The sequence below is a fragment of the Armigeres subalbatus genome, chromosome 3, assembly GCF_024139115.2.
Source record: "Armigeres subalbatus isolate Guangzhou_Male chromosome 3, GZ_Asu_2, whole genome shotgun sequence".
NCBI lineage: Eukaryota > Metazoa > Arthropoda > Insecta > Diptera > Culicidae > Armigeres > Armigeres subalbatus.
Window position 1 is genome coordinate 64843624 of NC_085141.1, and position 21544 is coordinate 64865167.

Genomic DNA, 21544 nt, shown 5'->3' on the forward strand with positions numbered 1-21544 from the left:
AAAAAAGTCTGTAGAAATTTTCGAGGGAACTCCTGCAGTAAATTATTGATATTTTGGAAGTTTTTCTTGGCATGAAGTTTTGAACACTGAGTTTGTTTTACTACTGTCCGGACTTTCGAAGAAATTCCTGGAGAAATATAGGAAAAATTTCTATGTTAATTCCAATAGCTGTTGGATTTTCCATTAAAAATTCCTTCGTAAATTCCATTCAGAACTCTTTCGGATATTCCTTCAGATATTCATTTAAAAAATCTTTTCGAAAATCTTTTCAGCTTCTCTTTCGGTTACTCCTTCAAGAATGGAGTATTCCTCCAGGAATTTTCTCCAAAATCTCTTCAGAAAAGCCACTAGGAATTAATTTGGACATTCATCCAGGGATTCCTTCAGAAAACCATTTTTTTCAGAAATTCCTTTGCACATTCCTTTGGAAGAAATAAGTTTTAGAAGGTTAACAGGATTTTTTGGGAGAATTGCTAAAGGAATTTTTGGTGGAATGTCCGAAGGAAAAGTTATAAAAAAAGAAAGTTATAAAATTCCGAAGGATTGCTCCTAGAGGGATTTCCGATTGTGTTCCTAAAACAGTGTCCGTATGTATTCCAATAGAAATTCTTGATGGATTTTCCATGGGTATTTTCTAAGGAATTCCTAAAAAAGTTTTCGAATGACTTTCAGAAGAAATTCCCAAAAGACTCCGTAAGGGAATTTCCGAAGCAATCCCTAAAATAACTTCCAATGAAATTCTTTAAGAAACTTTTGGAGAAAATACCCAAACAAATTTTCAAGGGAATTCTTGGAGGATGTTTTGAAGGAATTCATTAGGGAAATTCTAAATTAATTCTTAGAATCTCTTTTTCGAAATTTCTCAGGAATATGTTGAGGAATTTCCAAACGAATTTCTGGATTTATATCTGAAGTACTTTCCAATGAACTTATGTGCTGTGATGCGGCAATGTCTTGGCGGAGGAGGTAATGTAAACTTTTGCTGTGGAGATACACGGAGATATGTGGAGATAGCAATTGTACAAAAAACCCTAAAATTCATAAAAACATGCTATGCCTTGCTGCGTGATTTTTTTTTTCTCAGCTCAAAACTCTTCACGCCGATTCACGCCGCCGCCGCCGCCGCCGAACATTGCTTACGGCGTGACGCCGCCGACGCCGCCGCCGCCGCCGAACATTGCTTACGGCGTGACGCCGCCGCCGCCGCCGCCGGTGTAAAAATGGCCTTACGCCGCCGCCGTTCACAAACGCACAGGTCTACTTTCATAGTCCAAGAACTCGCATGTTGTAAAAAGTACAATCTGAAAATCGGTTATATTGAAACTAATTAAAATTATATCAAAGTGATTTTTTAAAATGTTTTAATCCCCCTGTGGAAAACATTTTTTAGGTTCAATGAATCACAAAGTAGTAAATTTGCTCAATAGACGGTGCGACGTTTCTTATAACTAACAGGGATATAGCTTTCTTTTCAATCTTTCAATTCAAAATTTTCAATTGAGTTAAGCGGTTGCTCAATGCCTTCAGCATGTTTTTATAGATTCACACCTCAGCGTGTCAATCGGCGAGCAGCAAGCCATGACTCTGCCTCTACTAGTCAGATTTCCACGGGGTGCACACACATCTACGGAGAGTCGCTATCATAATTTCGTTCCGGTCATTTAGGGCCACACAGAACCTCTACCACAGAACCTAGAAAACCACCAATTCCAATAAAATTCCGCATGATCTCGTGGTGAGTGCAGAGGTGTTCTTGGCTTGCAGTGGTCGAGTGATTGCATCATCAATTCCTTCCCATCCCCGATAGACCGTGAGGACGTGGTCAGCGCCGTTATCGACCATTTAGAATACTAGAGCTCTCGGACTGTGCACATTGAGGTAGGAGAGCAAATCCCATTGGTTCCCTGTGCAATGACGATTGTTCTGGTCGATCCGGGAGTAGCAACTACGAAATGCACGGTCATCATGCTCATGCTCCAAAACCGATCCCTAACAGCACACTTGTCATAGACCACTTTCTGTGACTTATGTGCAACCAAATCTAGACTCATTAGAGTTACTGCAACCAAATCAGTCAGAATTGTGCTACTAGGGATTGTACCTTGTAAAATTATTGTTCGGGAACAATAATATTGTGAGGAGGAGAAAATAGTAAAAGCTTGAGCGGCTGTCATGGCTATTTTTTTTCTTTGACTGCATGGTAGGTTGAATGATAAACAGCAATGTCAACCATTTCCGTCCCTGCTTATAACCTGAAACCTTACGACAAATGACGACATTCCACTAAACAAGAAATACTAGAATAAGAGATCGGCAAAAACGCCATCTTATTTTCAATCGAACCGTCACAAGCGGTTCCAATTTGACTTGTTTACATTTTCCATCCATAAGAAGCAAGCAAATAGTTCAAGTGCTGCTTGTATTATTTTCACGATTTCAAGCATTTTCATACACGGAAGAAATAAATTACCCAATAGTGAGTTTAATTCACCCAACCTCGAACATCCGTACGGGAAGCCAAAATCGAGTAAGTGGGGTCGAAGTAGTTTGCCTTTACTCCCATGTTAAAAAAGTACCCAACGGAAAATTTATTTACCCAAATGTAAGTTTAATTCATTCAATTTCGACCTCAGGTAATAAAACTCAAAATTGGCTTCCCGTATTGAACTGGCGTCGTTGGATTGTTTGGCTCTTTTGTTTTTGACAACAAAAGAAAGAGTGGATGAAAGAGAAGAGAAAAAATAACTCAAAAGTACAAACTTAATTTTGGGTACTTTTTTTCTTCCGTACGTTGCCATTTCGAAAGTTTTCTACTCCGCCGGTCTCTAGTTATAGGGTTGCTACACTAAACAAGCATCTGTCGTAACCTTACAAATCCTCGCTCTTCAATCAGCGGAAAATTTGTCTTCAACGCTTAAAATTGGAAAGCGTGCTTACGCTCCAAGAAATGAACACTGAATAAAATGTAACCAAAAATACGAATCTTTTTTCCCGACTCACTTTATTCCCCACAATATTCACCGTCTCTACTCTATCACTGTTTTTTTTTCGATAAGCAAATTAGTTGGAGTTGTTAATACGAAAACAAGAATTCGTTATTTCATACCGGCGCAGTTATTTATATATCAATGACAGCTGCGAATTTATTTTTTGTAGCTCTTCATCATTGACGCTGTCCTGAAACTGCTCAGATAATTCTGTTTTGAAACCATTGATTTACTAAACCATTAAAAAAAATCAATCTAATCCAAATCCAATCCATATCCTTAACAAATCCAATTAACCCTCTAAGACCCGGGACGAACGGATTTTTTTCAAATGGCTCGCATTCAGCACCTGATCGTCGGAATTCCTCGCGGTTTCGTTTGTGCTCAATGGGAATAACTATATTTTTGCTCTAAAACATTTTCAAATAGAAATTTTTGTTCAGGTCCGAGTTATTGCTAAAAATAAGTGTGCGAGGGGGTGTTTTTCCTACAATTCAAACATCTCTTCAATATTCTGGACGTGTTCATGCCCAAAATTTATCAAATCACCCATCAAACCAACCCAAAAAGATATTTGTAAAGATTTTAAGTCGATTCAGATGTTTTCACCATTTGAGTAGGGCAGGATTGACTGAATTCAGGGCCGCATTCAGGGGTTACAATGGTAGAGTATGGGCTAAAAATTCAATTACAATGAAATTTGCATGAGGTAATAAGCATGCGGCTGCACAAATTTTACAAAGCAGGAGGTTTAAATATTTAATTTTCAATTGAAATTGACCTTCTGGAATTCTTATCAGGACCGGATTTAAGGGTCAAAATGGGGGTGACCAGGTGCCATATCACCAATTGCAATGAAACTGGGCATGCGACTGCTCAAACTTTATGAAAACACATCAGGAGCTCAAAGAACTCTGTTTGAATTTGAAATTGACCTTCTGAAATTTTGACCAGGGCCGGATTCAGGGTTGGAAATATGGAGAGCAGGGGCCATATCACCAAAAGCAATGAAACTGGGCATGCGACTGCTCAAACATCACGAAAAAACATCAGGAGCTCAAAGAAATCTGTTTCAAATGGAAATTGATCTTCCGAAATTTCAACCAGGGCCGGATTCAGGAGTGAAAATGTGGAGGGCAGGGGCCATATCACCAATTGCAATGAAACAGGGCATGCGACTGCTCAAACTTCATGAAAACACATCAGGAGCTCAAAGAGTTCTGCTCGAACTTCAAATTGTGTTTCCGAAATTTTGACCAGGGCCGGATTCAGGGGTCCAAATGGGGAGAGCAAGGGCCATATCACCAATAGCAATGAAACTGGGCAGTGGGCATGCGACTGCTCAAACTTCATGAAAACACATCAGGATCTCAAAGAACTCTGTTTGAATTTGAAATTGACCTTCTGGAATTTCAACCAGGGCAGGATTTGGAGGTGAAAATATGGAGAGCGGGCCAAATCACCTATAGCAATGAAACTGGACATGCGACTGCTCAAACATCATGAAAACACATCAGGAGATCAAAGTATTCTGTTTGAACTTGAAACTGCTCTTATACAAATTTCAGGAATTTCTCCGGAAAATCCTCCAGGAATTCCTCCAGAAGATTCTCCGGGAATTCCTCCAAAAGTTCCTCCAGGAATTCCTCCAGAAGTTCCTCCGAAAGTTCCTCCATAAATTCCTCCAGGAATTCCTCCGGAAGTTCCTCCAGGAATTCCTCCGGAAGTTCCTCCAGGAATTCCTCCGGAAGTTCCTCCAGGAATTCCTCCGGAAGTTCCTCCAGGAATTCCTCCGGAAGTTCCTCCAGGAATTCCTCCGGAAGTTCCTCCAGGAATTCCTCCGGAAGTTCCTCCAAGAATTCCTTCGGAAGTTCCTCCAGGAATTGCTCCGGATGTTCCTCCAGGAATTCCTCCGGAAGTTCTTTCAGGAATTCCTCCGGAAGTTCCTCCAGGAATTCCGCAGGAAGTTCCTCCAGGAATTCCTCCGGAAGTTCCTCCAGGCATTCCTCCGGAATTCCTCCAGGAATTCCTCCGGAAGTTCCTCCAGGAATTCCTTCGGAAGTTCCTCCAGGAATTCCTTCGAAAGTTCCACCAGAAATTCCTTCGGAAGTTCCACCAGAAATTCCTTAGGAAGTTCCACCAGAAATTCCTTCGGAAGTTCCACCAGAAATTCCTTCGGAAGTTCCTCCAGGAATTCCTCCGGAAGTTCCTCCAGGAATTCCTCCGGAAGTTCCTCCAGGAATTCCTCCGGAAGTTCCTCCAGGAATTCCTCCGGAAGTTCCTCCAGGCATTCCTCCGGAAGTTCCTCCAGGCATTCCTCCGGAAGTTCCTCCAGGAATTCCTCCGGAAGTTCCTCAAGGAATTCCTCCGGAAGTTTTTCCAGGAATTCCTCCGGAAGTTCCTCCAGGAATTCCTCCGGAAGTTCCTCCAGGAATTCCTCCGGAAGTTCCTCCAGGAATTCCTCCGGAAGTTCCTCCTGGAATTCCTCCGGAAGTTCCTCCAGGAATTCCTCCGGAAGTTCCTCCAGGAATTCCTCCGGAAGTTCCTCCAGGAATTCCTCCGGAAGTTCCTCCAGGAATTCCTCCGGAAGTTCCTCCAGAAATTCCTCCGGAAGTTCCTCCAGAAATTCCTCCGGAAGTTCCTCCAGAAATTCCTCCGGAAGTTCCTCCAGAGATTCCTCCGGAAGTTCCTCCAGGAATTCCTCCGGGAGTTCCTCCAAGAATTCCTCCGGAAGTTCCTCCAGGAATTCCTCCGGAAGTTCCTCCAGGAATTCCTCCGGAAGTTCCTCCAGGAATTCCTCCGGAAGTTCCTCCAGGAATTCCTCCGGAAGCTCCTCCAGAGATTCCTCCGGAAGTTCCTCCAGAGATTCCTCCGGAAGTTCCTCCAGGAATTCCTCCGGAAGTTCCTCCAGGCATTCCTCCGGAAGTTCCTCCAGGAATTCCTCCAGAAGCTCCTCCAGAGATTCCTCCGGAAGTTCCTCCAGGAATTCCTTCGGAAGTTCCTCCAGGAATTCCTCCGGAAGTTCCTCCGGGCATTCCTCCGGAAGTTCCTCCAGGAATACGTGGAGGAATTCCTGGAGGAATTTCCGGAGGAATTCCTGGAGGAACTTCCGGAGGAATACGTGGAGGAATTTCAGGAGGAATTCCTGGAGGAACTTAAGGAAAAATTCCTGGAGGAACTTACGGAGGAAGTCATGGAGGAACTTACGGAGGAATTCCTGGAGGAACTTCCGGAGGAATTCCTGAAGGAACTTACGGAGGAATTCCTGGAGGAACTTCCGGAGGAATTCCTGGAGGAACTTCCGAAGGAATTCCTGGAGGAACTTCCGGAGGAATTCCTGGAGGAACTTCCGGAGGAATTCCTGGAGAAACTTCCGGAGGAATTCCTGGAGGAACTTCCGGAGGGAGGAACTGAGGAGCTGGAGGTACTTCCGGAGGAATTCCTGGTGGTACATCCGGAGGATTTCCTGGAGGTACTTCCGGAGGAATTCCTGAAGGTACTTCCGGAGGAATTCCTGGAGGAACTTCCGGAGGAATTCCTGGAGGAACTTCCTGGAGGAACTTCCGGAGGAATTACTGGAGGAATTCCAGAATGAACTTCCGGAGAAATTTATGGAGGAACTTCCGGAGGAACTTCCGGTGGAACTCCTGGAGGAACTTTTGGAGGAATTCCTGAAGGAACTTCCGGAGGAATTCCCGGAGGAGCTTCGGCAGAAATTCTTGGGGGATTTTCCTGAGGATTTCCTGAAAGAACTTCTGGAGGAATTCCTGGAGGAACTTCCAGATGAATTCCTGGAGGAACTTTTATTGGATTCCCTGGAGGATTTTCCAAATAAATTCGTGGAGGAATTTCCGAAGGAATTCCCGAAGGAACTTCGGCAGAAATTCTTGGAGGATTTTCCGGAGGATTTCGTGAAAGAACTTCCGTAGGAATTCCTGGAGAAACTTCCGGATGATTTCCTGGAGGAACTTCTATAGGATTTCCTGGAGGAACTTCCGAATGAATTCCTGGAGGAATTTCCGAATGAATTGCTGGAGGAATTTCCGAATGAATTGCTGGAGGAATTTCCGAAGGAATTCTTGAAGGAACTTCCGGAGGAATTCCCGGAGGAACTTTGGCAGAAATTCTTGGAGGATTTTCCGGAGGATTTCTTGAAAGAATTTCCGGAGGAATTCCTTGAGAAACTTCCGGAGGAATTCCTGGAGGAACTTCTGGAGGAATTCCTGGAGGAACTTCCGGAGGAATTTATGGAGGAACTTCCGGAGGAACTCCTGGAGGAACTTTTGGAGGAATTCCGGGAGGAACTTTGGCAGAAATTCTTGAAGGAATTCCTGGAGGATTTTCCGGAGAAATTTCTGAAATTTGTATAACAGCAGTTTCAAGTTCAAACAGAATACTTTGAGCTCCTGATGTGTTTTCATGATGCTTGTGCGGTCGCATGTCGAGTTTCATTGCTATTGGTGATATGGCCCGCTCTCCTTATTTTCACCTCTGAATCCAGCCCTGGTTGAAATTTCAGAAGGTCAATTTCAAATTCAAACAGAGTTCTTTGAGATCCTGATGTGTTTTCATGAAGTTTGAGCAGTCGCATGCCCTGTTTCATTGCAATTGGTGATATGGCCCCTTCTCTCCGCATTTGGACCCCTGAATCCGGCCCTGGTCAAAATTTCAGAAGGTCAATTTCAAATTCAAACAGAGTTCTTTAAGCTCCTGATGTGTTTTCATAAAGTTTGAGCAGTCGCATGCCCAGTTTCATTGCAATTGGTGATATGGCCCCTGGTCACCCCCATTTTGACCCCTAAATCCGGCCCTGATAAGAATTTCAGAAGGTCAATTTCAATTGAAAATTAAATATTTAAACCTCCTGCTTTGTAAAATTTGTGCAGCCGCATGCTTATTACCTCATGCAAATTTCATTGTAATTGAATTTTTAGCCCATACTCTACCATTGTAACCCCTGAATGCGGCCCTGAATTCAGTCAATCCTGCCCTACTCAAATGGTGAAAACATCGGAATCGACTTAAAATCTTTACAAATATCTTTTTGGGTTGGTTTGATGGGTGATTTGATAAATTTTGGGCATGAACACGTCCAGAATATTGAAGAGATGTTTGAATTGTAGGAAAAACACCCCCGCGCACACTTATTTTTAGCAATAACTCGGACCTGAACAAAAATTTCTATTTGAAAATGTTCTAGAGCAAAAATATAGTTATTCCCATTGAGCACAAACGAAACCGCGAGGAATTCCGACGATCAGGTGCTGAATGCGAGCCATTTGAAAAAAATCCGTTCGTCCCGGGTCTTAGAGGGTTAAAATCCATTCCAAATCCAACCAAATCCAATCCAAATCCACTCCAAATTCAAATCCAAATCCAATCCAAATCCAATCCAAATCCAAATCCAAATCCAATCCAATCCAATCCAAATCCAATCCAAATTCAATCCAAATTCAATCCAAATCTAATCCAATCCAAAACCAATCCAGAACCAATCCAAATCCAACCCAAATTCAATCCAAATCCAATCCAAATCCAATCCAAACCCAATCCAAATCCAATCCAAATCCAATCCAAATCCAATCCAAATTCAATCCAAATCCAATCCAAATCCAAACCAAATCCAATCCAAATCCAATCCAAATCCAATCCAAAACCAAACCAAACCCAAATCCAATCCAATTCAATCGAAACCAATCCAAATCCAATCCAAATCCAAATCCAATCCAAATCCAATCCAAATCCAATCCAAATCCAATCCAAATCCAATCCATATCCAATCCAAATCCAATCCAAATCCAATTCAAATCCAATCCAAATCCAATCCAAATCCAATCCAAATCCAATCCAATCCAAAACCAATCCAGAACCAATCCAAATCCAACCCAAATTCAATCCAAAACCAATCCAAAGCCAATCCAAAGCCAATCCAAATCCAATCCAAATCCAATCCAAATCCAAATCCAATCCAAAACCAATCCAAAAACAAACCAAATCCAATCCAAATCCAATTCAAAGTCAATCCAAATTCAATCCAAATCCAATCCAAATCCAAATCCAATCCAAATCCAATCCAAATCCAATCCAAATCCAATCCAAATCCAATCCAAATCCTTACCACCATTCCCCATAAAACGGTTTGAAAATTGTACATGAATGAAAACTACTAATTCCGAAGTATATAATGTAAACAAGCGCCTAGAGAACAACTTGACGTATATAATGTAAATAAGCGCTACCATAACTCTTTTAATCCATTTTTCAAGATGTCTAAGGCAATATTTTGAGCACGAGCGCTGCATAGCAACTTTGTAGCAGACGTATGCTTCCTTATATTTCCTGATAACGAGATATCCAGCCTAATGTGTAATTCGTTGTACACTAGCACCACCCACTGGTTAAAATCCAAACTAAACTGGTCTTTATCAAAATGGTTTGACAACTTACTAGTCCTAGACACGGCAACTTTCTAAATCTCTCTGATTACGAGATATCCAACATAACAGGTAATTTCTTATGTATTAGCGCTGTATAGTGGTTGAATTCCGAATATAGTTGTACCTGCATCATGGAAAAAAATCAACTTTCCTAACAGATACCACGATAATACACTTTAAGTTGATCATTAACATTCGCCACCGTGTAAGTTGTAGAATCGCATCAAACAGTAATCTGAATTTGTTGCGACCATCCACGCCTACTTTGTAATCCAACGATTATTTTTCTTTGTCAGGCTGCTCAAAACGTCAAACCTAAGACCAATATTTTTCGAATGCTCATTACTTCTTTCAACGTCGTCCTCATACCACTTGTTTTTGCAAATTGGAAAATTTTACAACATTGACCAAATCTCGAATTACTTCTCATTGTCTTTTACCGAGGAAGTGATTTGGCTTACCTTTTTTTTGCCAAATTGTCATGCGATTATCATTTTTCTCTATGGCTTACCATTATTTTTTGCCATTTTGTCTTTCCATCTGAGGCTTATCTTTCTTTTTTTACCTATAATGGCTTATCTTTATTTTTTGCCATTCCGTTTCTTTTTTGAGGCTTACTATTCTCTTCTGATGGTCAAATTTATAGCTTATCTATTTGTTTTGCTATTTTGCTTCTTTGAGGCTTATCATTTTCTTTTGCCTCATATATTATGGCTTACCTTACTTTTTTACCATTTTTTTCGCATATCCATCTAGTCTAGTTTCTTACCTAGGAGGGAGCAACGACCGCGTCATTGTCGTAACCTTACAAATCCTCGCTCTTCAATCAGCGGAAAATTTGTCTTCAACGCCTAAAATTGGAAAGCGTGCTTACGCTCCAAGAAATGAACACTGAATCAAATGTAACCAAAAATACGAATCTTTTTTCCCGACTCACCTCATTCCCCACAGCATCATTGTCATTAGCTTAGTTTATTAGTTAGCTTAGTTTATTAGTTATCTATTGGCAAATATTAAAACTGTAAATTTGGCATAATTATCTATTTTGAAAAATATTTTCTTTTATGAATATACCTCCGCCATTGGTAAAAATTTGAAACGAATTCAATATCCTATGGAGAAACAATACGCGATCATAGATAAAATGGCCATTTAAAAGCGTTTGTTCGGAATATGAGTCATGTTCGGGATTTGAGTCAAAACGGTACTTTAAATGAACCGGTGCCAGCGAAAGTGGTACATGTTACATTGAGTAAATTTTTCAGGAGACTCATTTTCCCAAAAACATCGAATAATAAATTCATATTTGCAATTTTTTGCAACTAAACTGCACCAAAATGTTATGATTGATGTGCCTAAAGATAGTAGTGAAAAATAAGCGAATTTTATGACAAATTTCAAGTTTATTAGAACAAATTGCACATGTACCACTACTAATGGGAACAAAAGGAAACAGAAACCGAAAAACGTTGACAGTAAAAGTGGTACATGTACATTTTAAAAATCATTCTAAACGGCTGTAAACTATCTTGAAATTCAATATAGGATTAAAATCTGTTGTGAAAACAGTCATGTTGCTGAATTTTCTTTTGAATAAGCTAATTTTAGTGGGTGGAACTCTACATGTACCACTTTTTCTGGCAACGAAATGGCCTTTGTGATATAATCTTGTAATCTTGTAATCTTGTAATATCAACGCACCCTCTGACCATAGCCTATCTGCGTTGTATTTAAATACCACTGAGCGATACGTCTACTGGGCAACACGTCCGGTGTGCACTGCACTAAGATCTCCTTAGATGCAACCGGACCGAGATCTTACTTAAGGCTCCCAAGGGTCCGTTTCGTTGTGATATGTTGCCATAAAATAGAAATATATGCACTTGCTTTTCTAATCTACGGGATAATTACTAATGATATTGATTAGTGACAAGTAAATTCATTCATCGATCAGATTAGAACGAGCTCAGTGCAATTAAAATATAAACGCAATACTTATCTGCAATTCACAGAAGATGTTGGGATTGTCCTTGAAGTAATCACGTTGTGAACACAGACTTCCTGTATTGACGGTGGTTGTTATGAATATGAATACCACTGCTGATACCGGAACAATAAGATTTTCTTCATCACTGGTCGTCTGGAAAGAGGTAGATAAAGAATTGGGCCGCTTTCACTCGCCGGCCCGCAAAACATTAGTAAGTAATTAATCTTACTACAAAGACAAAAATACAGTTCTAATAATTCTGTCTTATTAATGGATATCACACATGCCCATCTGATACTCAACTTAACCAAAAACATATCCTCAATACTTAATAAAATGATAACTGCATATAGTTTCTATTATTGTCCATACCTACTATTCAATCTAGGATTCCAAATTGGATAAATTAATTCAGTTGCTAACTAAAAGCTTATCCTCAACGCTTTGGCTGTCAATAGTCTCCACAATATGAACCTTAAAGGTTATAACTTTGTTCAATCCTACATCTGTTTATATTAAAACTCAATCCTAACTGCCCCGAAACCGCTTTCAACACATAACTGCCCCGAGCACAGCCACTACATGCGACCCACAGGACCCCAATCGAGGACGGCCTACACTATACCGTTGTGAGCTTACACCTCTCCTGGGCTGTGCGACGCTGAAAACATGCTCCTAACGTTTGATGCCTAAAAATAAAAATAATTAAACTAATTACACTAAATCTTACACTTTTGATCGAACCCGGCTGACATTCGCGTTAAACAATGTGTTCCATGAGTGCTGATCACTCATGATAACGCCCCGAATTGGCGAATCAGATTCAGTTTAACGCAGAGTTTAACACCTCTCTTGCGCTAAGTAATGCTGAAAACCTAACTTCTAGGAATTTGATTCGTAGAAACAAATTATACTGAAATTGGTGCGTGGCAAAATAAGTTATACTATTAGCTAATTTAGTTAAACCCTGACTACCCCACATTATACTGGCCCGTTTGGAGTCATCCAGTGGCACTTGGTCTTAGCATTCGTTTTCTTTTTAAATTCTATAACAATTTACCACGCTTACCCCCATATTAGTAATATGTAGAACGAATGCTTGACTATTACTATACTAAGTATAGTAAAAGACCGGAAGTAATAATTGGGCCAGCCACCACCAACGAAATGGCCTTTGTGATATATACCAGAAAATAAAATGTGCATATCTCGAGATTTAGTTGCCAAAAATCACTTTTTCGTTATTCCCTTACTAGATCTTTGAGAATAGAAGCCGTTGGTGTAAAAAACCCAAAATTGACAAAAATGGTTTATGTACCACTTTCGCTGGCACCGGTTCAAATGTGTTGTACCATAAATTAGGCGAAAATAATTATCACTTACGTCAATAATCGCAACTGTAGGTTCCATTAACACCTACCAAATATCACGTCCGAATGATTTGATAACAATGGAGTTATGATTAGCATCTTGGTAATTTATGACTCTTATTGTTTGTGAGTTGTTGTCAACTAGTAGGAAATACCTACATACTTACCTTCAGAGCAAATTAAACCGTCGATAAGGTCTGATAAGTTCCGATTCTCGTGTCTTCCGTTGTGGCAAATCCATGGAATGATATCTCGTAGACAACGAACCACTTTGTATAACTGACTCACCGGCGACTGCTCACTGACAAAGCAGATAGATAATGGCTATAAACACAATAACAATAACAAAAACAAACAAATAACTCGTAGTGAAAGGTCGAACACCTATCGAAACGGACCGCACTTTTCAGAACCGTTTAGCTTCTCTTGACACGCTCTTGAAACGCGAGAACGACCCACCTGAGGATGATTCTGCGGGAGCTGAAAAATGTTCCTCATAACATAAAACAAACCTCCAGTTGAATGAAATACGATTACTACAAAGACCCAAACAGAATCGGCACCGCCCGACCGCGGTTAAAATGCCTTCGCAATCCGCACCAGAGCGTTATAAACCAATTTTCGCGCGCGCACACAAACACCCACAAACTCTTTCCAACCTCTTGGAACGGGGATCCTCCTCGCGGAGCACTTATTCTTTACGACACAGCTTAGCTCTCCTCAGAAGCAACACGAGCGAGTGAGTGCGATTCCGCGTTCACTGGGTTGGATCGTCATCGGCGGCGGATTGAGGACTCTTCAATTATTAACAACAAATTTTTCACGGGTTTTTCCATTCGGCCCTCATCTCATCGCACGGCGGCGCAAACTGTTTACTTCGAACTGTATAATACGGGGCTTGGATGTGCGAAGACTACGATGTTCATTGCGATGAAGACGACGACGACCACGAGATATGCGATCCACTGCGTTGAGGTGATGATGCTATTGCACGTCGCGCCACCATTGGCATCGTTCCGTTCGAGTTCGAGTTCGGTTCTAATTTATAAATATCGCAACGTCATCATCATCATCTCCATCAGCACCGTTGTCGTTGGATCTGCATTATCCAGCTTTATAGCGGTTAGTATAACACTCGTGACGATAAATCCATGATGTATGAAATGGGTAAACGTTTATGTGCCTTGAAATCGATTCGGAAGTTCGATCGATACCTGGAAAGAAAAAAAAGAGAGGATTTTGTCGATTAGATAAAAATTTATCTACTGAATTTATTATTTTTTCTGTTTCAGATTCTAATATTGGTTTAATAAATGTCATCTAAGAACTTTAAATAAATTCTTTACTAGTTGTCCCATCGAAATTCGACTCGCCCAAAATAAATAAGTTAGCACAAACATTTATTTTGTACTAGAAGACCCGACGAACTTAGTTTTGCCTAAAACTGATTCATTCTCTTTTTGATTATCGAGCTATGCCGAAATTTCTGTTCCATTTGTAAGGAAGCCCCCTTTCCAGAAAGAGGAGGGGTTTCGAACCACCACAGAAACATATCTTCCCTTCCAAAACCTCCACATACCAGATTTGGTTCCATTTGCTTGATTAATTCTCAAGTTATGTAGAACTTAGTGTTTCATTTGTATGAGAGCCGCGAAGCGAAGAGGGATCTCGAACCAACTTAAGAACCTTCTTCGGCCTCAAAAACCTCTGCATACAAATTTTCACGCCAAACGGTTCTGTAGTTTCCGCGTCTGTAAGGTTCAGACAGACAGAAATTGGGTTGTTTAGCAAAAAAAATGTGGTTTTATAAAGCTTAACATAAAAAGCATGCTTTTCTGATCTCCAACATATTTTTATTGTGTTTGTAAACCTTTTATTTATATTTTTGTACAGCAAACAATAAGCCATTTCAATCACCTACAACTTTAACTAGTTCTAGCAGGTAACTGTTAGAATTCGAAATGAGCGAAAATGCTCGTTTCGGCATCCAATTAGAATATACCACCCTTTCATTACTATCACATTGGCAACCCGTTAACCAAGACGAACCTCTGCCATAGAACCCTACCCCCAGATTCCAATAAAATTCCGCATGAACTCGTGGCGAGTGCAGAGGTGTTCTCGGCTTGCAGTGGGCGAGTGATTGCATCATCAATTCCTTCCCATCCCGTGACCGTGAGGACGTGGCCAGCGCCGTTATCGACCATTTAAAATTATAGAGCTCTCGGACTGTGCACATTGAGGTTGGAGAGCAAATTCCATGCTTCCATCCATTGGTTCCCTGTGCAATTGCGATTGTTCTGGTCAATCACGGAGTAGTAACTACGAAATGCACGGTCATCATGCTCATGCTTATGCTCAGCAAACAATAAGCCATTTCAATCGATAGAATGGCGCTAACATTCATAGAATGACAGTTAGCCCATGCAGCATAAGAACAAATTCGTAGTCCCATATAAATTTAAAATGCATATGAAAAATTGTTCCGGAGCTCCAAAAATTCTGAAAAAATGGAGTTCGGCGTTGTTAGGGTATCGACGTTTTTACATATTGTGAATCTGCAGGAAAAACTAAGCCGAGCTCCAACTTTTCAGAATTTTTGGAGCTCCGGAACTATTTTTAATTTGCATTTTAAATTTATTTGGGACTAAAAATTTGTTCTTATGCTGCATGGGTCAAATGTCATTCTATAAATATTAGTGTCATGCTATCGATTGAAATGGCTTATTGTTTGCTGTACAAAAATATAAATAAAAGGTTTACAAACACAATAATTCTTTAGAATTTTCGAATTGTTCAAAATGTAGATTTCAATGGAAAATTACTCAGATCTTTTAAAGAATTTCTTTGGATTTGTACGAGAAATTCTTGGTACAGTAGACGTTCGATAACTGCTAGTAATTTAACTGCAATTTGATTAAACTTCTTAAACATCTGACGTCGACTGAAAACCATTTGATTTCTAAAATGCGTTGCAGTTATCGAACGTGAACTGACACGTGAACAATATGTGTTGCAGTTATCTTACGACTAGTGTATTATCCACAAGAAATTCTTGGGGTTTCGCACTTGGAGTTTCCGAAAGGAAAGTGCTGCGTACCATCTATGGTGGGGTGCAGATGGCGGACGGTACGTGGAGGAGGCGAATGAACTATGAGTTGCATGAGCTGCTGGGAGAACCATCCATCGTTTACACCGCGAAAATCGGACGACTGGGGTGGGCCGGGCACGTAGCCAGAATTTCGGTTAAAATGGTTCTCGACAACGATCCGACGGGCACAAGAAGACGAGGTGCGAAGCGGGCAAGGTGGATCGATCAGGTGGAAGATGACTTGCGGACCCTCCGTAGGCTGCGTGGTTGGCAACGTGTAGCCATGGACCGAGTCGAATGGAGAAGACTCTCATATATCGCACAGGCCATTTCGGCCATAGTCTCAATAAATAAATAATAATAAATTCTTGGGAAACTCCATTGGGTCAAAGTAAAATACGGCCAACAAAGTCGTTTTCCCTAACAGGTCGTTTGGTTGAAAATGTCATTTTGGCCCAACGGGTCATACGGTCAAATGTCAATTACTGATCGGATAATATGGTCAAAAATGTCCACCCTTTCGACCAAATGACATTTAGGGCGAAATGGCCATTTGGACTCTTTAGCCGTGCGGTAAGACGCGCGGCTACAAAGCAAGACCATGCTGAGGGTGGCTGGGTTCGATTCCCGGTGCCGGTCTAGGCAATTTTCGGATTAGAAATTGTCTCGACTTCCCTGGGCATAGAAGTATCATCGTGTTAGCCTCATTGAGCCTCATGATATACGAATGCAAAAAAATGGTAACCTGGCTTAGAAACCTCGCAGTTAATAACTGTGGAAGTGCTTAATGAACACTAAGCTGCGAGGCGGCTCTGTCCCAGTGTGGGGATGTAATGCCAATAAGAAGAAGAAGAAGAAGAAGGCCATTTGGTCAAATGAATATTGAACGAAATGTTGTAACTTCTCTATTTTTTAAGTCGATACTGGCCTTTAAGCCAAAAGTCATCTAACCAAATCCTTTTAATCGTATTGAAAACGGATCTGGATCTGTTATCAGGTCGAAAATGGTTTGTCCGGTTTGGCCAAAAGCAACATATAGCCGAAAGGGACATTCGGCCGAACTGCATTTTGGTCATTTTGGCCGTCAAAAATCGTTAGACCGAATAGATCATTTGACCGAAAATGCCGTTTGGTAGGAATGGCCATTTGACAGAAAGAACCATTTGGCCCGAAAATGTCCTTTCTGCAAAACAACCTTTTCGGCCAAACGGCATTTTTTTGCCACATGACCGAAATGGTTGTTTTCTTAAAAGGACATTTTTGGACAAAATGGCTCTTTCTGCCAAATCACCATTCTTACCAAATTGCATATTTGGTCAAATGGTCATCGGCCGAACGGCATTTTCAGTCAAATGACCTGTTAAGGCTCCAATTACCGCCATCCAGTCATTGACGAGAAAGACAGCCACGTGCTCGTACCACCCCCAGTAATAAAACCACCCACCGAGGAGAAAAAGCAGTCTCCAGCTGACTGGGGGAAGCAAAACTACATCATTCAATAGCGAAGACTTAACTATATCCGGTGGATGCTTCATTTAGTTGTATTTCGCTTTTTGAAAACTAAAAAAACTGCCTTTTGCAACATTTTTTTCCCAAGAGGGGACGACGATTTACTCTCACGCTCTTTTATATATGAGGGGATATCGACGATTTACTCTCACGCTTACTTTTGGCCTAAAGGCCAGTATCGACTTAATAAGTAGAGGTTACGGAATTTTGTTTAATGGTCATTTGTCAAAAGGGCCATTCAACCAAACGAGTGGCCAGTTTTGACCACATGATCCGTTTAGACATTTGGCCGTATGCCAAACGACATTTTTGGCCTAATGACTTCTTCGGCCAAATGGTCGACCTGTTAGGGCAAACGGCTTTTTAGGCAAATTAGCAGTTCGGCTGTCTGTCGCTTTCGGCCAATGGAATTTCCCAAGAAATTCTAAGAATTTCCTGTAGATATCCAAAGAAATTCCTTAAAAATTTCGAGCATTATTCCGTTAAAACCAAAACTTTTTTTTTGTTGAAATCTACATTTTGAACATTCTTCCGCTGAAACTTTGAAGAATTTTTCGTCGTGAAAATTCTAGAGAGCCTTCCGTGGATATTCCAAAAAAAAATCTGTTTTAACGTTGGCTCTAGTCTAGTCGTCTTAATTAATCTAGATTGGGGCCCTTCTTAGCCGTGCGGTAAGATGCGCGGCTACAAAGCAAGACCATGCTGAGGGTGGCTGGGTTCGATTCCCAGTGCCGGTCTAGGCAATCTTCGGATTGGAAATTGTCTCGACTTCCCTGGGCATAAAAGTATCATCATGCTAGCCTCATGATATACGAATGCAAAAATGGTAACCTGGCTTAGAAACCTCGCAGTTAATAACTGTGGAAGAGCTCAATGAACACTAAGCTGCGAGGCGGCTCTGTCCCAGTGTGGGGATGTAATGCCTATAAGAAGAAGAAGAAGGTGAGAAAGTCAACGTAGAAGCATCCCTTCTACCAGTCACAAACTCCTACAATTAGGAAGGATTAGCAGACCCGACGAACTTCGTTTCGCCTAAAATTGATTCATTCTCTGATTTTTTTCCTTTATTTTTTTTTTCGGGATGAACCACTGCGTCCATTTCATTGAACTTTTGTAGTATACCCGTGTCATTTGTTTAGTGCATGTCGTTCTGCTCCATTTCTAGAGAAGAGAAGAAAAGAAGTAGTCGTTTTTTATTCATATATTTCTCAAGGTACCACTATTTATACCCTTCGAAAAATGGCTTACACCAACTCTCAAAAGCGCGCCTCAATCAGTTTCGGCTCAACAATAAGCGGGATAATACTGATTTAGACCATGCATCGGTACTGAAGTTCAAACATATTTTTGCTTCTTCTTATGAGTTCCAAATTCGTTTTTGTATAGAGATCTGATTTCATTGCGTTTGGCATTTCTGAATCTCATCTTTACACAGAGCTCTAATCAGTCAGAGGGTTCAGCAGATCCACCAAATTCGTATCCGCTTCTTTCCTAATTAATTAGCGCTCTGGAGCTTGGAGATTAATGTCGTCGGCTTCGAAACCAGCCTAAGATGGAGTTACGTTTTTATAATTCACTCCATTGACTCCATCCAAAACGGCGCAAAAATTGGGTCATCTAAAAGTAAATTATAGTCGTTCTATACTCTTCTAACCATCACTCATAAGTATTAACAAGAATAGTAAGAACTAGAGCACACAGTATTAATTTTTGTGTAAATTTACGTTTATTTTCATGCACATATTTGGAGCATAAAAATAAACGCAAAAATGAGTTAGATATTAAATTTACACGGATTGAAAATGTGGTCATGTGAATTGAATCTTCCAAACGTTTAATTTTACACGATCATGTGAATTTAAACGATGATGTAATATAACATTTCATCTACGGTTTTTGTTTAGATTTTAAGCTTTTCGCAGAGAAAATCTATTGACTCAAATGGACGATCTAGCCCACAATTGTAAAACCCAATGTTGTGTTTAGTCCTTTTTTCTGGAATATTTCTGGACGAGAAAATAGAATTCCAAAAATATGTGAAAACAATTAAATTTCAATTCAATAGATGAAGAACTTAAAATATTTGTGATAGTATTGTTTAAATAAAATGGCGAGTTAATAAAATTTCATTATTTATTTATTCAGTTATACGATACATATTTTAATAATACCAGTAGAATCAGCTTCCATTACTGCAAAGTTCGACAACGCAGAATATGTCGCATCCGGAATGTAAGCGTGTCGACTGTCCGGAATGTAAGCGTGTATGTTTCGCCATCGATTTAACATTTTGAATCAACGCATTGAAACGAATTGCTAGACTTCAAATTGTAGTGTCGCTAACGAAAATGCCTTTTATACGACTCGAAAAATTTGCACCGTGTTCGATTCAATTCAATTCAATTCGATTCACACACACAATAATTGCACATTTAAAACACTTTTAGGAAATTGTTGACTCGCGTATACATTTTCCTCGTCTTCCAAACTAACTGTTTAAAAGTTTCAGTTAATTCTGTCTGAACAAATAAAACGTACCATCCCTCACTGAGTGATAAAAAAACTGAAGTGCAGTTGTAGCATCCGCTATATATTTTTTCTCATGTTACTTTACTTTTACATGACGATTGAAAATTAAATCAATATTGATTGAAAATTCGACGTATATCCATTTATTTTTAAAGTAGCAGTTGAAAAATACTCTGTACTGTAAAAACATGTGGATTAAAATGTAAAATTATGTGTTTTTCGGTGCTCTAATTATGTGCATTAAAATACACTCAATTTTCAATCGAATTCAGGTTTAAATTAATTTATTATTACAGCAATTACAAAATTAACTTAATATTCAATCAAATTCCTAATTCAATCAATTTATTATTACATCATTTCTAATTTACATGACGTGTAAATTTAATTATTTTTTGGTGTGCACAGTGTGGTAGATCTTACTCCGTAATGCACCACGAAAAGTGTCTACCCAGCATTACAGGCTCCGTTAACTGCCTGGCTAATTGTTTCACCCCCCAGGCTATTAATCCCCTCAGCATGGGTCACCTGACACCTTGAGATTCGGGGTTAGGGACGTCATATTGTCAGCTTCAGTGTTGTACCGAGCCTGGCGATATGACCGGATTTACAATGTTACGCACTACTTCAGAGTATCGATATCCCAGCGTAACGGGATATTCTCTGATTAGCCCTCGAGTTATGCTGAAATTTCGGTTTCATTTGTATGGGAGCCCCTTTTTTCAACCATCTCGAACCATCTTAAGAACCTTCCCCGGCCCCAAAAACCTCTGAATACAAATTTTCACGCTGATCGGTTCAGCAGTTTCCGAGTCTATTGTCGGCGTAGCACCAACTTAGAATTCGGAAGTCGGGACTTCCAAACCGAACTTTCTTCCGAAGTTTTATCTGTCAAACTAATTGATGCGTTGTTTAGTGCATCTTTAGGCGAATCCAGCGCACTACTTCCGAAGTTCGGAAAGTTGCCTGTATCTGGAGAAAAATCCAAGTTCGGTATAAAATGCTTTCTATAAAACGCGCTCGGTAAAGGCGGCGTGAGTGACCCGTGATTTGACATTCTTCTTCTTCTTCTTATTGGCATTACATCCCCACACTGCAGACACTGTTCATTAAGCACTTCCACAGTTATTAACTGCGAGGTTTCTAAGCCAAGTTACCATTTTTGCATTCGTATATCATGAGGCTAACACGATGATACTTTCAGGAAGTCGAGACAATTTCCAATTCGAAAATTGCCTAGACCGGCACCGGGAATCGAACCCAGCCGCCCTCAGCATGGTCTTGCTTTGTAGCCGCGCGTCTTACCGCACGGCTAAGGAGGGCCATTAGAGACATTAGAGAGGTAGAAAACATTAGAACTCATCAAGTAGACCATCAAGTAGTCAATCAGAATGGTTATTAAATAAATTTTATTAATTCCCAGATGAATACTAAGCACAAGATGGATTACTAAAAACAGTAGGAATATAATAATAGTGTCTAGTGGTTTCTTAAGCATTGCATACATATTCATAGGCAAGGTAAAGGTACGTTTTGGGGTTCGAAAGGTTACCACGAACATCGGGAAAATATTCTCACTGATTTTGTTCTCTATTTTCGTTATGAGCAGGCAAAATTGTATGAAATGAAACATA

At 40.3% G+C, this 21544-nt stretch overlaps 1 protein-coding gene across 8 annotated transcripts in view; it reads right to left on the reverse strand.

Moving 5' to 3' along the window:
- Positions 1-21544, reverse strand: part of LOC134223602 (furin-like protease 1) — an 800923-nt gene that overhangs the window by 758931 nt on the left and 20448 nt on the right. Inside the window, exon 3 of one of the 8 annotated variants that reach the window (XM_062702789.1) lies at positions 12949-13082. The exons of 5 other annotated variants lie outside the window; for them this stretch is intronic. The gene's annotated coding sequence lies outside the window, so the exon portion shown is untranslated. Of the gene's footprint in view, positions 1-12948; positions 13106-13240; positions 13378-21544 lie in introns of those variants that run through there. 2 more of the 8 variants (XM_062702788.1, XM_062702792.1) reach the window with 2 other exon arrangements.